General features: G+C 35.6%; 1 protein-coding gene across 1 annotated transcript in view; it reads left to right on the top strand.

The window, feature by feature from the left end:
• The first annotated feature begins 2,612 nt into the window (after nt 1–2,612).
• LRRC4C (leucine rich repeat containing 4C) overlaps nt 2,613–12,444 on the top strand; it is a 365,164-nt gene continuing 355,332 nt past the window's right edge. The window contains exons 1-2 of the mRNA XM_058161691.1: nt 2,613–2,702; nt 3,716–3,977. The gene's annotated coding sequence lies outside the window, so the exon portion shown is untranslated. The remainder of the gene's footprint in view (nt 2,703–3,715; nt 3,978–12,444) is intronic.

Here is a 12,444-nt window from a genome sequence, read left to right as displayed (position 1 = left end):
TTTGGTACACTTTGGATAGATGGATAAATATAAGAATTGATTAAAAATATATAGACATGTAGACAGATATGAGAGACAAAGAAAGAAAGAGAGAGGAGAGAGAAAGAGAGAGAGAAAACTAGGAGCCATAATTTTTTCCAGCCTCATCCATGTGAAGGTCATCCAAAGTTGATGGCTTCAGCAAATGTCTTGAAATTGCTTGTAGTGCATAAGGAAACTAGCCAGCCAGCTCGCCTAATGCCTCCTTGGCAGTAGTAAAGCTTTAATAAAATGCATAATCCTTCGGGTGTTTTGCTATGAAGAAGTTAGGGAATATAAAACCAACATCCCAAGGATGTAAAAATGCACATGAATATGAATGTGCCACCTTCAGATACATGGATTTTCATTTTCATGCCAATTCAAGCTATCAGCTATTCAGACTATCAGCTTAGTGGTGATGGAAAAATTCCCTGCAATGGGAAAGTAGCACGATCTATAACTAAACTTCTAATTCTGATGCAGTTCTATTGACAATTTTATTAATCTTTCTGCCAGAAAGATGAGAAACAATGTACCTATTTCTACAGTAATAAGATCATAATCACTGATCATCACAAAAGAAGATACCAGCCAGTTGCAGGAAAAGGAATGAGTCAAACTAAAACTTACACTTTTTTTCTTCACTTGTGTTTCAACTCAGGCTGGAAAGCATGGCCAGAGCTCTTTTCCTCAGTTTAAATTATAAACCTGAATTTTCACATTCTGAAAATAATGAATTTATTCAGTTAAATAGAATGTGTTGTTATAAACCTGGAATGTAAAGCCTCTGCTGGAAAATTTGGCTTGGTTACTCCAGATTGTGGTGATCTTCTAGATTATTTGCAATGGAGTCTTCTCCCTACAATTTTGTGGATTTGGGCTATACTACATTTTGTTCTTCTTTCTCTTTAAAAAAAAAGAAAATTTGGAATGTGAAAAATGTGTATAGCAATCCAGTTAGCGGGTTTAACGTATCTGTGCTTAATATAAAGGGATAGTGGGGAAGGAAGGTTGTCTATGATTCTTGAAACATGATTAATATTAATATCTGTGGCAGAGCAAGCAAAAAAGATGAGGCCTGGCAAAATTCATTTTGAGACATCAAAACTGATAAAGCAGAAAATACATGCTGGTGAAGGATGATATCTTTTTGTCAATCTGTCAAGAAATGTGCCCAATGACAATTTAAAATGCAAGGATCACCAAAGAAGCTGAAGTGGTTGGTAGGAGTGATTAAAGCATAATGGATGGCGATGTTTTGAGGTTTATTTTATTTGAGCACATATATGCTTCTGATGGAACATGGCTCATTTCCTTTCCTTTTAGTGGCTACTGAATGAGAAATACGATAATATCATAGCCAGAAGCTTAGGTTGAAATCAGTTGTATATGTCTGTTCATTCTTTGGTCTTTGCCCTCTTCTCTGCATTTTTGAAGGGGAGGAAATACTCTTTTTCCCCCCACTTCCATTATTCAGTTGTGGATGACATCTTGATTCCCTTGCAGATACCCCTGTTCACGTTCACCTGAATGCATAATCAAGGTCAATGTTTCTCAACTTCAGCAACTTTTAAGATGTGTGGACTAACTCCCAGAATCTCTGGGCAAACATGTTGACTGAAGTGTTCTGGGCATTGAAGTTCATGCATCTTAAAACTTGCTGGAAAGTCTGACCTCGCTCTTTTCCTATCATATGCAGCTACTTATATCTCCCCATTGGTTACTAAGCTTTATTAACCTCTGACTTCCAGCCTGTTTGCCAGCTTACTTCCTTGCTAAAATTGACAATCCATTTATGAAATTGATGTGTTTGTCAACCAAAAAGGAGTCAGTCTATATCTAATCATGGTTTGAGTAAGTCTATTGACACTGATAGTGCTTAAGCAAACAATTTCAGTATTAAGCAAGAAAAAGAGATATTTGAATAAAGCATGGTAGCATCCCTTTTGCTGTATCTTCAAAAATATCTAAGTTGTTCTTAAAGTAACAGATTTTGTGAGCCTTATTTATATTATTTGACATGGTAGATTACATAATTAAGGAAATAATAGAAAGAAGAGCTGCAAGGTTCTTTGAAGAACATGATTCAATTTGATAATCAAACTATGTTATTTACATAATTTCCATATGTAACTTCCTTCTGATTTTTCCTTGCTTTTAATAAACTATAAGAGTTTTCTTTCTTTGAATACACTGTGCATTGAAAAGCAGCTTTTCTTTTCAATTCTAAATCTTACTCTGAGTGAAAATTATTCTCCAGCACTTTTCTTTTCATAAAAAAACTTCTAATCTTTCAGGATGACATAATAAGACTTTGTATATCATGAAATAATTTGTAATATTTAATTACATGCTATACAGTAAGACAATTTCACAATCACCTTTCAGCACATAAAAAGAAAGCTGAGAAGTAGAGGTCCAGATCCCATTCAGGAGCTGAGGTTGACAGTTTCCTTTAACGTTATAATATGGTCATTGCTTTATCAGGGAAAATTAGAAAACCAGATTATTCTAATTTATGAACTTTGCAGTCCACAAGCTTGAAACCTCTTAGGATCCGCTCCATGTGGAACTTTTCAGAAGCTATTCCTAAAACAACAGCACAGCCACAGCAAATTGGAGGAAAAAAATCATGCATGCAGTTTAAAGGACATTGCTGGCAATGACAAAAGATACAAAGAGTAAGAAATTGTAACTTTCACTAAATTTATAATTGACAAAAGCTTCTAATTATTACTTATCTTCTTAGAGAAGTCTACCAACTCTTTTCAGATAGTTGTTATCTGCTTGATTCTGCCTCCCTCAAGGTTAACCACAAAGTCATAGTTATGTAACAAGGTTATGTCAACATTGGCTTCATATCTATGATAAAATATGAGATTTACATACACACACATACACACAAACACAGACACACAAATGCCAGTGGGGTGTACAGGTTAAGGTGCTGGACTAGGAAAGGGAAACCCAAGTTCTAACCCTTAGACATGGTAGATCTGGGTGACTTTGGGCTGGTCATTAGTAATAGCAGTAGCATTTAGGTTTATATACTGACCCACATTGCTCATTTATTTAGTGTATGGCATATTATACCCGGGCTTGAATACATAGTAACATTTTACCGAAACTATAGCACAATAAAATATGAATGTTAAAAAGATCTATATTCAGATACCAATGTTTAGGCCATCTAACCATTAGAAGATTTATATGAAAAAAATCAGATGCTGGACTAGTATATGCTGTCAGCTTATATAGCACTTTACAGCACTCTCTGGGTGGTTTACAATGTAAGCATTATTTGCATATTGCACCCAACAACCTGGGTCCTCCTTTTATCAACCTCAGAAGGATGGAAGGTAAGTCAACCTTGAGCCCCCATCAGGATCGAACTCCAGGCTGTGGGCAGAGTTTGCCTGCAATACTGCATTCTAACCACTGCGCCAACGGCTGCATTCTCTCTCAGCCTTTGACTGTGGTTTGTTTGTTTTTTAATCAATTTACCAACCTGTATTGAAGCAGTGAGTAGATTTTAATAAATACTATGAGATGAACGATTCCCTTATTGGACTTCATCTTGCAGTAGATTGCTTCAGAATGATGATGGTGTTGATGGTGATATACACATATAAGAGAAAGAAAAAGTGTTTTAAATGATTGATAATGTACCTTTTCTCTTTTGTGAATCCCTCAGGGAAGAAAGAAAGAAAGAAAGAAAGAAAGAAAGAAAGAAAGAAAGAAAGAAAGAAAGAAAGAAAGAAAGAAAGAAAGAAAGAAAGAAAGAAAGAAAGAAAGAAAGAAAGAAAGAAAGAAAGAAAGAAAGAAAGAAAGAAAGAAAGAAAGAAGGAAAGCTCTATGCAGAATTTTGATAGAGACATATATAAAATATCAGAAACAGAACAAATGGAATTATTTCAGGAAATTTGAGAAGTTGTCCAATGAAAAATCCAATAAAGGTAATCAGATATTATATATATATATATATCAATATAACATTCTCTGGCATGTTCTTTTGCTAGAACATGAGCTTTGATGAAGTGTTGGTCCAGTTCCTACTCATCTATGACATTTGTTTCAGGTTGATAAAGAAGAGTGGAATAAGTTCTAAATGAGGCTATTCTAATGGTGATTTATTTCTGATGAATTTACATTAGACTCAGTTTTGGATTTTGGATGGCAAAGTTGAAATAGCAATAGCTCTGGCTTTCTGCATGACTCTTATAGATGTGTCTGACTTTGTTGACAGCTTTCCATGTTCTGAAAGTTAGTGCCAATTGTGACATTATTGTGGAACATAATGTTTTGGGAAACTATTTTTTTTCTTTATGTGCTCTACAGTTGGCTGTAGCAGCTTGATAATGTTGTGATGCTTTATATTGTCCTGGAATGGATTTTGCTACATTCCAATCAGAGCCATGAGAAACATTCAAAATCATTCTTCTGTTCAGCAGGACAAATTTTTCAGATGTTCTAAAATACTGCATCAGTATTATAATTTTCTCATGAGATTAGAATAGTCAACATTCAGAACCTGCAAAACTAAATTATCCACCGGGATGAAAAGCTTATACTTCAGTCTGTGTAAACCATGACTTATTCTGAATAGACTGACTACATTCTTTGAATCATTTCTGTCTGGCGTCTGGCCCAGCTATAGGCAGAAACAATTTTAGTTAGTAGGAATTCATCTCTGTCAATCCTCCCACACCTCTCATTGTATTTAGACTCTCTGCAGCAATTGATTTTAATTTTCTTATAGAAACTGGAAAATTGAAATGCCTTCTTAGCAAGACACAATATTGCTGAGTCCTCCCTGGACACAATACCCAGAGGATCCTGTGATCTGCTTGTTTACTAAATGAAAATGGAAGTGAAGAAATTTATGCTGCAGCCTATATTATTTAACATTTATTCTGAAGTCACTGAAGATAATTCAATCAATCAGAATAGAGCTGGAAGGGACCTTGGAGGTCCTCTAGTCCAACTCCCTGCTCAAGCAGGAGACCTACATTATTTCTGTAGATGGCTGCCCAATCTTTTCTTAAAAACCTCCAGGGATGAAGCACCTACAACTTCTGAAGGCAAGCTGTTCCACTGGTTAATTGTCCTTGCTGTTAGAAAGTTTCTCCTTAATTCCAGGATGCTTCTCTCCTTGATCAGTTTCCATCCATTTTTTCTTGTCTTGCCTTCTGGTGCTTTGGAAAATAAGTTGACCCCCACTCTCCTTTGTAGAGACCCCTCAAATACTGCAATACTGCTATCATGTCACCCCTAGTCATTTTTTTTTCTCTCTAGAGTGGTCATACCCAATTCCTACAACTGTTCTTCGTATGTTTTTGTCTCCAAGCCCTTAATCATCTTAGTTGCTCTTCTTTGCACTTTTTCCAAAGTCTCAACATCTTTGTTTGTAATATGGTGACCAAAACTGGATGCAGCATTCCAGGTGTGGTCTTTCTAAGGCTTTATAAAGTGGTACTAATACTTCACTTGAGTTTGATTCTATGCCTCTGTTTATACAACCAAGGATTGTATTAGCTTTTTTGGCTTCTGCCATACACTTCTGGCTCATGTTTAAGTGATTGTCCACTAGGACTCCAAGGTCCCTCTTTCAGTTATTATTTTTGAGCCAGGTTTCACTAATTTGTACTTGAACTTTTGGTTTTTCCTGCTTATGTATAAAACCTTGCTTTTCTGCACATTAAATTTCATTTTGTTGGTTGGGGCCCATTGTTCAAGTCTGTTGAGATCTTTTTGGATTCTGAGCTTGTCTTCTGGGGTGTTGGCTATTCTTGCCAGCTTAGTGTCATCTTCAAATTTTATGAGTTCCCCTTCTATTCCCTCACCTAAGTCATTTATGAATATTTTGAAGAGTACTGAGAAGAATATCACCCTATCTGATATTTTTAGCTTGATCAGTAGGTATCATGAACAACAGATGACCCTCAATTCTGTATTCAATATTTTAAAAACTATGAGAAGTGTCTTTTCTAAGTAAATTTCTGAGGGTGTTGTTTTTCTGTAGTGCAATTGGTTGAAATGTTACTATCAGCATAGGTTAGTTTACCTATAGTATTATACATATAGTATAGTTTAGTTACAGTATTATAACCCATATAAAAATTTTCCACTGTTTTGAATGGAGAAGTCATTCAAAACTGGTGTATTGTTTAATTATTTTTTTAAAGGAATTTTTGAGTTTTTATTTTTCTATGTTCTTCATTGTATGAAATTATTTGAACCTTATAGATTAACCAGTTAATAAAAAGAAATAAGGGGTATGACATTTGTCAGAGGTATTTATGTATTTTAGTGAGAAAGTGAACCCACATATGTACTGTATAATTATATCCTGTAGATCAGAGCAATACTGGTCCTCAGCCTCTTGGGAATCGGGCCATGCAAATGGTAGGCAAGCGGTGTGTGAAGCTTCATTTGTGCAAGCAGCATGTGTGCACACAAAACCATCCCCTCCCCTCCTGCCATCACCATCACTGCCAATCTGAGGAGCCAGAAAGTTTGAGGACTGCTGTATAGATACAATATATTGAGTTGTATGACGTTACAGAACCAGCCTGGTATAATGATGGAGATGCACCCTAGAAACTAGAACACCGTGATTTCTAACCCTTCTCTGAGTATGAAAACTGGCTGAGTGTGTTGTGGTCCGCCAGCAGCCTGCAGAGCTAGCAGCAAAGTCGGACAGTGAGGAGGCTGGGGAGGACAATGGATCAGTCCTGGAGTCAGGAGAAGGCCTGGATGAGAGTTCTGCATCGGAGGCAGAGATGGAGCCAGGGGCAACTGGGAGTGATGCACGGACTCCTGAGCCTCCAGAGGCGGACAGTGGAGAGGCAGAGGAGCCTGTTCCTAGTGCATGCATGTGAAGAGCTGCCAGAAGGCAAGAGCAGCTAAAGCAAAAAGGATGATTCGGGAGTAAGGCCAGGAAATTATTGGCCCCTCCCATAAGGCTTAAAAGAGCAGCAATGGCTCTTGGGCTCTTTGTAGGAAAGCAATGTTCCTACAATTGTTTCTAGTCAGCATCTGAACTTTGTAGGGCTTTGCCAAGAAAAGCCTTTGGCAGTGTGGCAAAGAAGACAAAGGTTCGTGATAAGGCTAGAGGACTTTTTCTGAAGGATTAGTTTTGGAATTAATTTGGACTAAGCTGAGAATGAAGTAATTCTCAGCTGTTCTAATAAAATATGTTTGTTTAGGACTGATTGCATCTGGTAATAACTACTTGGGCCTAGGTCACAACAGGGTGACTTTGGCCCAGTTACTCCTTGTCAGTCCAAAATAATAGAAAACAATCTACTTTTTCTTCTCATAGATGTCACTATGGCTTTCATATTAAAAGCTTTGCGGCAATTGGACCATAAATAGGTTGGGCAAATTTAATTTTGGGATGTATGAGACATCTATTCTTTCTAGCAAGTTTCAGAAACACCAAATAATAATAAAAAAAGAGTAATCTTAGATTAAAGACCTTACTTTTAGGTATTTACTTTGTACATTTTGTGTTTAGATTTCATATCAGTGATCGCATGCTTCTTCCTGAAATTTCACTTTAGAAAGTGCAGTGAAGAAATAATGTCGTAAATTATCTTTCTAAAATTCTCTAGCTTAAATACATTCATCCTTAATTATTAACATTAGCAGGCTGAGATTGAATATGATATAATGATATCTGGGGTACTTTATCATGTCCTTGAGTCCATCTGCTACATTACAATTCCCCCTTCAAAAGTCTGATTATTTTCTAAATTACTTCAGATATATAGCCCTGACTTTCAATCCAACAAGGACATCTAAGGTGCATGAATTACTGATAGTGCTTCTCAAGTGTTTTTCTTTTCAGGTATTAAGTTTCCAAGCCTCTGCATTCAATTCATATTTGGATTATTTTATTCAAAGTAGTTTGCATAAGAATCAAGGATTAAAAAACAGTATTCACACTCTATATTGCATTCTATTTGAGAAAGATATTTTAGCTATTTTTCAGGTTTTTTTTTAATGCTGTTAGATTAGGCATCCACATAGGAAACAAGAGGATAAATGACAACATGTGCCATGATCTAACCATGTAAATGACATAACTTAGGTCAGACATTATGGCATCATTGCAGTATTTATTAGCACTTTCTCCCCCACCTCCCTCCCTCTTCCCTGCATTCTACTATACTCAATACATGGTATCATGGAGGGATATTAGAAGTCATCTTTTTTTGCAGCTCATATAAACATTTCTTCAAGCGATCATTCCATGTAGCTTGAAAATGTAAGACAGTAAGACTTAAGAACCAGTTGATAAGTTGACTAGAAATTCAGTGTGCATATATATATATATATGTGTGTGTGTGTATATATATATGTGTGTGTGTGTATATATATATGTAGGTCTTTGGTTATTCGGGTTTTCTCCCGCGTAAAATTGGAAGTGTCTTGGCAATGTTTCGGCGAAGTCTCATTCGTCATCTTCAGGCTTCAGCTTCGTGCTTCTGGGAGCAAACCTCAGAAAACAAATATATATATATATATATATATATATATATATATATATATATATATATATATATATATATATATGTGTGTGTGTGTGTGTGTGTGTGTGTGTGTGTGTGTGTGTGTGTGTGTGTGTGTATAAAAACTTTTAGAGGATTTTCTGTTTTGGTATTTTATGTAGACACAATAATTATTAAATTTGGGAAATGCTTGAGTGTTGTAATGATTTCTCTGACATCGTTATGTGAGTTGATAAAGTTAAAAAAAAAAGATGATACCATTAGTAGATGGTTATATATCTCTACGACAGGTACTTTGATCACAATCTAACTGTAGGAAATTGCCCAATACCTCAAAAGAAGCAATCTCTGAACATGTGTTGTCATGGCATGACATCCATTATGCTAAGTCTCTAAATTACATCACCCAGGAGAAGTCAAGCAATGATACTGCAAATAAGAATTCTTAGTCGAAGGGGTTTGCATTCTTAATCCAAGCTCAGATTTATTGCACTTGTTCTTGGAACACACTGATAAACCAAAAGCCCTGACAAATGCTTATTCCATGGCAAGCTGTTTTTCAAGTTCAGCATAAAAGAGATTTTTTCCCCTAAAAAAAAAAAAAAGGCTCTGTGTATGGTTTTTTTGTTTTGTTCTGCTGAGCAGACTCTTCCAGTAGATAAATTCTGCAAAACCGATATATAGCCTGTGGAGTATTAAACTGCAGGATATGCAGCAAGTACTTTCAGTGTGGGACAAAAGAGAATGAGAGTATTTTAGTTTCATGAAAGCACTTCTAGTAACATGCCTTATGTATTCAGCTCGGGAGGAGTTATTTCTTTATTATATAAAAAAGAGGAAGACATGCTGTCCACTGGATTTTACACAGGCTCCCAAGTCCTTTGAAGACTGGGGAAGTACTGTCCTCTTTTTCATACAGGTCACTTTCAGTCGGAGTGTGAATTTGAAGGCAAGAGAGAAATGCCGTCTCTCCTAGTTAGTGTAAAGGAAAGCTTTCATGCTGATGTCATCACTCTTTTCCTGCATTTTGTGGGCCCTGACATCAAGTCAAAAGCATTTTCCTTCTTCAGAGAGAATGAAAGAGGAGCTGAATAGCTGTCTTATGTGCTGCCTAGAATGACAGGTCAGTGACTCAGACTAAGGAGACTCAGGGCAAATATTGAATAGCAAATGTGGTTGCCTGCATTTTCTTTTGCATTCGTGCCCAGTCTTCTAGAGGTCGTTGTCAGAATGATCATAAGAATCAGCGGTGAACAGTTTTCCTACAGGCTTTGACTGTCCTTTGGTCTACTTATTTCTCAGTATTTTAGAGCAGTTTTTTCTTTTCAATATTTCTTTTGGAAAACCAAACAATGAATTGCACAATGCTATACAAATGACAATAACTTGTCATGATACCTGGATGTTTTGAATCAAGGGTAATCATATGTGATTCATGGGGAATCACCTACTGTCTCTCTTTTTTAAAATTATAATTGAGGTGTGTGAAAGCAGAAGGAAATATAATACACACCTTCCCTTTTCGACATTCTAAGTAGTAATACTGAACTGTACTCTCAAATCTTTGATATACTCTAATTTCTGATATGAAGCTATTTACTCTGATTGATCATCAGTTGGGTAAAAACAATATTATATAAGTTAAAAGAAGTTTTTATTGATATGGATTAATTTATTTGCTCAACGTATAGGTGGTTACAGAATGTATTCATATTTAGAAATTGGAAGTAAGTAAAAATGAAGACTGCCATATTAAGACTGTAAACCTATACCCACTTATATGGGAGTAACTCCAATTGTACTCAAAGACTTATAAGGGTAGCTCTTTTTCTAATAAGAGTCAGGGTTAAATATGAATCTTTGAAAACAGAAAAATAATGTATGCCAATAAATTGAAAGCCATTTATTATGTCCCTACTATGTCCAAAAACAAGTTAAGAAAAGAAGGAGAAAAACTAGTTTTAATGTAAAGAGTACAATGTTGTGATAAATTTCTCAGTGCAATTGCATTTTGCAAATGGTGTGTCTTTTTAGTAGTTCATTATACCTCCAGATGAATGCTTTTCATGTGGATGATTTTCCTTTTTAATAAGGAAGAAGTGTTGTTCACACAAATGATGAGTGCTATTGATCTTTTCCAGCAATTTACACTGGAAAATGAGTGCTATGCCAACATATGTCTTAAATCCATTGTTCTGGATTTACAGGAAATCAAGAAACTCATGCAATCAAAAATCTGAAATAATGTCAACTTCTATTATATTTGACATTTTGAGCACATGGATCTTTAAGTTCATTCTTGGCCATTATTGTCACTTATATTTTGCTATAGAACATTAACTGTGTTTTTACTGAGCATATCTAACAATGATCTGATAAAGCATGGCATACCCAGGCTGATAACTTAGCATTTGCATACTTCTAAGCATGCATATTCGTATATGCTTGCACATATATACCAACACGCACACACAAAGATACATATTTTCAACCAAAGAGGTTCCTATTGTTATGGTTTTCCACTGCTTAAAACAGAACAGCAATTCATAAATTCATGGTGTTCTCAAGGATGAAATATTTTCTCTTTGGATAAGTGAGATTGTGCTCAAAATATTTAAGGATTCTAATTTGAGATTCTATGTCTTTAAGAGTCTTATTGAATGTTAGAAAATAAGAGGAAATTTATTGTGAAAACTGAGCCGCCTGCCCTATAAAAGTAGATTTGTATTTAATGGACAATATCCCCATGCAGAATTTAAGAATAAGTTTTCTTGTACTAAGTTAGTGTCTGTCTGTTTGTCTGTTTGTGTCTATTATCTGTCTGTCTGTCCTTCCATCATCCATCCATCCATTCTTCTATATCTATCCCCTTCACTTAAGAAAGAAATATGTATTGAAGCTGGTCTAGATAGTGTCATGGACAAAAAACAATTCACTAGAATATGATCCAAAGCAATGAAGATCTGAAGCAAGGTTTCTTTATTAAACTACCCTATAACAATGATCAATGGGCTCCTAGCCAAACTGTCTGACAACCCTGACAATAGTTTGACAAAAGATTACATAAGATGTAAAAATGCTATTTGAACAATCAAAGATTATTGATAAAATTTGCATGGGTAAGACATTCTGCCAATTTTATATTTATAATCATCACTTAAATCCAGATCATGAGTCTGGAACCATATTCTCACTTTTATCCTTTTACACTCCTCTTTGTCTAACATGTTTTACACTTCATTATCTGGCTGCTTCGTCCTTCGTCAGAGTCATTTTAAACTAAGTTATATTATATTTTCAAAGGAAAATATATTCACATCGCATGTGAACATCATATAGCATGCCCATATATACCAACAAAGTTCAGAATCATGGGACCTTTTGTGTTCTCTTGGTATTTTTGAAAACAAAAGTGGATTTTGAAAAAGCAGCATAGAAAGAGTATTGATGCTTTTGAAATGTGGTATTGGTCAAAATCACTGAAAATACCAAGAACAGCTAAAAAACAAAGTGGTGGTGGGGAATCATGGAGCAAATCAATCCAGAGTGACAAGAGTGACACAAGCACACAATAGATACAAACTTAAGGTAAACCGCCCCAAACTCGATTGCAGAAAATATGACTTCAGCAACAGAATGGTCAATGCCTGGAATGCACTACCCGACTTTGTGGTTACTTCCCCAAACCCCCATAACTTTTAACCTTAGACTGTCTACTGTTGACCTCACCCCATTCCTAAGAGGTCCGTAAGGGGCCATGCATAAGCACACAAATGTGCCTACCGTCCCTGTCCTACTGCCCCCATTTATTTGTATCTTTATTCTGTATTCATAATCATGTTTATACTTGTATCTGTTATCTTATAGGTGTTTGACAAATAAATAAATAATAAATAAATACAAACAA

The sequence above is a fragment of the Ahaetulla prasina genome, chromosome 1 (assembly GCF_028640845.1).
Source record: "Ahaetulla prasina isolate Xishuangbanna chromosome 1, ASM2864084v1, whole genome shotgun sequence".
Taxonomy (NCBI): Eukaryota; Metazoa; Chordata; class Lepidosauria; order Squamata; family Colubridae; genus Ahaetulla; species Ahaetulla prasina.
Note: the sequence above shows the minus strand (reverse complement) of the source record. Positions and strands in the feature narration are given on the sequence as shown.